General features: G+C 41.6%; 1 long non-coding RNA gene across 1 annotated transcript; it reads left to right on the top strand.

Annotated features, from left to right (window-relative positions):
- Positions 1 to 1,257: 1,257 nt before the first annotated feature.
- Positions 1,258 to 4,655, top strand: LOC138954297 (uncharacterized). Its single transcript, XR_011451784.1, has 3 exons — positions 1,258 to 1,757; positions 2,659 to 2,783; positions 4,118 to 4,655. It is a non-coding gene; the product is annotated as an uncharacterized lncRNA (long non-coding RNA).
- Positions 4,656 to 4,895: the final 240 nt, after the last annotated feature.

Raw genomic sequence — 4,895 nt, 5'->3', positions numbered from 1 at the left:
GTCCGAGCGCGGCTCTCTCTCTCAGTCTCTCTCTCAGTCTCTCTCTCTCTCTCTCTCTCTCTCTCTCTCTCTCTCCCACCTCCTTCCACCCCTCCCTCTGCTCACATTGAGTTTCCGAAGTCTGCCTCCTTGACAGTGAGGTTGAAGTCGTGTGTGTGTGTGTGTGTGTTAGTGAGTGTGTGTGTGTGTGCGATGGTGTGTGTGAGTGTTTGTGCGTGTGTACGTGCGTGTGTGTGTGTGTTGTAGTGAGTGTGTGTGTATGTGCGATGGTGTGTGTGAGTGTTTGTCAGTGCGTGTGTACGTGCGTGTGCGTGCGTGCGTGTCATGGATGTGGGTGTATGTACGTCGGTCTCTCTCTCTCTCTCTCTCTCTCTCTCTCTCTCTCTCTCTCTCTCTCTCTCTCTCTCTCTCTCTCTCTCTCACTACAGGCTGTTGAGAACTGCTCAATGAGTAGATCTCGGGTTGAGAACTGCTCAATGAGTAGATCTCGGGTTTTAAAATAACAACGCTCGGACTGTGTCGTCTGAAAACTGCTCAGTTGAGAACTGCACAATGAGTAGACTCTCTCGGGTTTTCAAATAACCTCTCTCTCTCTCCCTCTCTTTCTCTCTCTCTCTCTCTCTCTCTCTCTCTCTCTCTCTCTCTCTCTCTCTCTCTCTCTCTCTCTCTCTCTAAAAAATGTGAATCTTGAATCTCTCCCACAAATCAAACATCTGAAAGCATAAGCTCTTTAGCATAAACACCCGCCCACCCCTGCCGGTAACTTCGTCATAGGTGACGAATCTACCGTGTGACGAACTTACTGGTAGCCCCGACTGAGCCATCACTCAAATCTTCGACGACACTGACTCAGCCTATATGCTGCGTACATCTCCCCGGTCGGGCAGTTTTAGCTCTCGTAATGTGCGGAAAAACTGAGAGAAACATTTGCGTTCTGCCTATGTTTGTCTTGTTTGCTCGCCAAAATAATATTGCATCGATCAACCACTCAAGTTCGCACTGTTACCATGCTCCCAATCCCATGCTGGTTTGTTTACCATTTTCGAAGGTGAAGAGTTCACCGCGCCTGCGCAGTGACGGGGATTCCCCGTGACGTCACTTGAAAGTTATGACCTACTCTTTTTGTTGGTAACTAAGTAGTCTCGACCAAGTTCGCTCTCATGCATTGCAGACTGACTAAATCTGTAGTTACGAACTGCGTAGTTCGAACCTACGTTTAGTTGCTAACTATAATAGTCTCCATTCATGCATTCCACTACTGTAGTGGAATGCATGAATGGAGACTATCAAGCTAGTTGGGAACTAAATCCAAAGTTCGAAACTATCGCTCTAGTGCGCAATGCATGGCACGATATTTTCAAATGTTCCGACCTAAGTTGGTGACTAACTTGCCTAAATTTGGTCCTCCTCCGAGGAGGACCAAATTCCTTAGTTTCGAACTATTGCAAAAATACAAATGGCGGCCGCCATGACAGTCTTTGATTTTGCTGTACAAAAAAATCAAATATTCGGCAGTCCGACGCATGAACCAAAGAATGATGTCGACAAAGAAGTTGAAACATTGATTGCGCTTTGGAGGGGGTTCAAATACAAGTCGTGAAGTGACCGGCACAGCTGATTTGGGACACGATCTACCTTGAGTCGGGAGATTTGCTATGAACATTGACTAAATTTCCACTTTTTACATCAGCGACTGTACAAATTTGGCTTGTACATCTTCCTGTCGCCGATTTTAATCGGTTTGGATCATCCAACAGGTAAGAGCAAGATTCATCCGTTGTGTGCGTGTAGTTTGTGTGTCCCACGGTGTGTGTGTTCGTTTGTGCGCCTCGGTGTGTGAGTGTGTGTCAGATTATATTGCAATAATACATCAGTTTGTTAGAAAGTGAGAGCAAGGGTAGATCTAGATAGTACTGTCTGAGTGTCTCCGAAACCGTGTTCAGTGTCATAGGAAAATAGGCCTACGAGCCATTGTGTAGTGGTGACGATGAAAGATACAGTTGTTGTTTTTCTGACAGTGACATTGACAATGAACGATCGTCAATGCATCAATGATTATGGACAGCAGCATCGGTTTCTTCGGAACTGTGCACTGTTGACTGAATTTCCCACGGTGGAGCAATGAACAGTAGACACTAAAACAAAGCTAATCTAATGCATTGAAGCATCGCTGTAGATCTATCTCATTCAACTAACAATATAATGCAGTGAATGGCAAATCTATCTCTGAATGAACTGTTGTGTATCCTTATTTGCTGTAAATGTCCTGGCTCACACTGCACTCCCAACATTAGAAGTATGTTTTCTAAGCTGAATGCATGTATAATTTGATATAGTAAGTGTGTAAAGCCAAGAGTAACACTAACTGGCCCAAAACAATTTTTGTGTGTATACAAATGAAGAAAGAAACTGACTTCACTTGAATCACTGCCACTGAAAGTGTGTCTATTGTGTATTTTTAGAAGGGTTATTCAAGAATGACTTATTTTTCTGTTTAAATACTTGATATTTACTCTGCATGAACAGAGTCAGAGGTAAATGCTGCTGTATAAACTATGATTGTGAAAGAGGGAATAAAAGAATCAATGAGCGAGTGGTTTAATTATAATACAGTTATTATGTATTGTTAATTAATTATTTTATGGTGTGTTTTTTCAGGCCTCCTAAGAAACCAGAGATGATGTGTGATGAAGTGTTCATACAGCTCTTGCATTCAGATATATATGGATTCTGGAGAGGATTCAGACTGAGTGGACATGCTGCTTTACAGACTACCATGAAGAGTAAGTCACACATTTCTGTACCACTACCAAGTACCTGCTTGTGCCTATTAAATTGTTATTGTAAAATTGATTTATGATATGTAAATTGGCACTGCTGATAGTAGTTTGAAGCTGTGTAGATGTTTTTGGCAGACTTTTGTACGTTGTGTTGTAAAGAGATCTGCGTTTCACATTAGATGCACTTACAATCTAGATAGATACATTCAGCTATGTCAACACTTGTTACATCTGAATCTGAGAGTAGTGGCAGGAGATGCAAGTTTATTGACACAAAAACATTACGGCTTTGTATAAAATAAATTCTTACATCTGTATGTATCCTTGCATAGTACAATTTGTACTATTTATACAAAATGGTACATAAAGCTTGGTTTTAGTTCTCTTTCTCTTCTCAAATCCTTTGCCACTATTCTTAAAGTAAATTACACAGTGTGAATGAACTAATGCAGCACAGGAAAGTAAAACAAAATTGCAAGATAAAATGAAATCATTACTAATTTACTGGAATTATTTTAAAGGCACATACAGTTATTCTTCCCTTGGCTCACCATCCTAGATCTTGCCAGGCTTTTACATGGAATAAGAATGAATCTGTTCACTCGGATACTTCTACATTCAACACCCTGGCTTCTTCCTGCTCAGAGTTAGATTTTGTTGTGGAAACCACTCTCAGATTAACAAAAATGTTACTTCTTTACTTCTGCGAGTGACTTTTGAGAAATTCGTTCATAAACAAAATTCAACTATGCACATGAAGCAGTCACTGACTGTCAGGGTGTCAATATTTTATGTGTCTGGGTGAAGTTATGTTCCTATCCCATGTACAACTGGCCAGATCTGAAATGGCCATAATCAATGGGATCAACACACATCCCCAGAATCTTCATCACTGGAAAATGTGGTGGGTTGAATGTATTTTAATAAAAAGGCTGACAGGCGAGTGCTTTGGATCCTGAAAGTTCTGTTTTGGACTGAAATCGAGACACATTTCCCAATGAAACTCAAACTGTATAGTGTTGATGCTGAAGAGCGAAAGTGTGTGGGTTGAGGGCACACTTGTTTTTGACTAAAATCGAGAAACATTTCTGCCGAGCACAAAGTTCATACACGCACAGATTTTTTTTAATAGTTTAGATTACAATATCACACACACCATCCCCGATCCCAATGGTCATGTGAAGAGCAAGTGCTTCCTCACCCCCCCCCCCCCACACACACACACTGCTCAACACGTACACACCTTCTTCCCCCAACACACACCCTCCCCTCGCTAACCAAAACCCATCCCCGTGAATACTGAAGGTGCTCAGTTATATGTTTTCTTTATGTTTCAGGAAGGACCGCTACATTAAGGGAAGGCTGTTTTCACCTTGGTTCCTGGGTTCGCTGGGGACGATGATCAAATTCAGAGTACCATCACAATTCTGTGCTTTTCCATCTGATTCGGCTGAGAATGCTTGCAGAGGTTTCTACACTACCCGTCATAAAAAGTAGGCAGATGCGTTTGAGGGCAGATCTTACTGATGAGGCTGTTGATTGAAAAACCAAGTATATGACTGAAAAGGCCATTAATTTCCCTACTTTATTCAGAAACAAAATTGGGTTTTCATGACGTAGTGTCTATGCAGTGAAACCTGCAACACAGACACCCCCCCCCCCCCCCACAAATCAAATTCACAAAATCAAGCTTCCCGTGTTAAAATCAACAACACAAATCAGAACAACTAAACCGAAACTCAAACATGTTTTGCATGTCATTAGACAGAACAATCAAATCTTTATCCAAAACAGTCCGTTTTGTTCACATATATCTTGTCTAACATGAACGCTATGGCATGCTGAGCGTGTAGTTGTCAAACCTCTCAGTTTTTGAAGTCGTTTTAGCGGGTAATGAGACCAAAAATGGTACATTTCAGAACTCCTCAACGCATTGTCTTAAAACTGTCAGTGATTTGTGCTAACACACGTTGTTAAGTACAAAAATGAGACCAAAAAATGGTACATTTCAGTAACTCCTCAACGCATTGTCTTAAAACTTGTCAGTGATTTGGGCTAACACATGTCGTTAAGTACACACGGAATCTCAAGTCATGTGAGATATTAGTTCTGCTG

This window comes from Littorina saxatilis, unplaced genomic scaffold (genome assembly GCF_037325665.1).
Source record: "Littorina saxatilis isolate snail1 unplaced genomic scaffold, US_GU_Lsax_2.0 scaffold_1201, whole genome shotgun sequence".
NCBI lineage: Eukaryota > Metazoa > Mollusca > Gastropoda > Littorinimorpha > Littorinidae > Littorina > Littorina saxatilis.
This window is presented reverse-complemented; position numbering and strand designations above follow the sequence as displayed.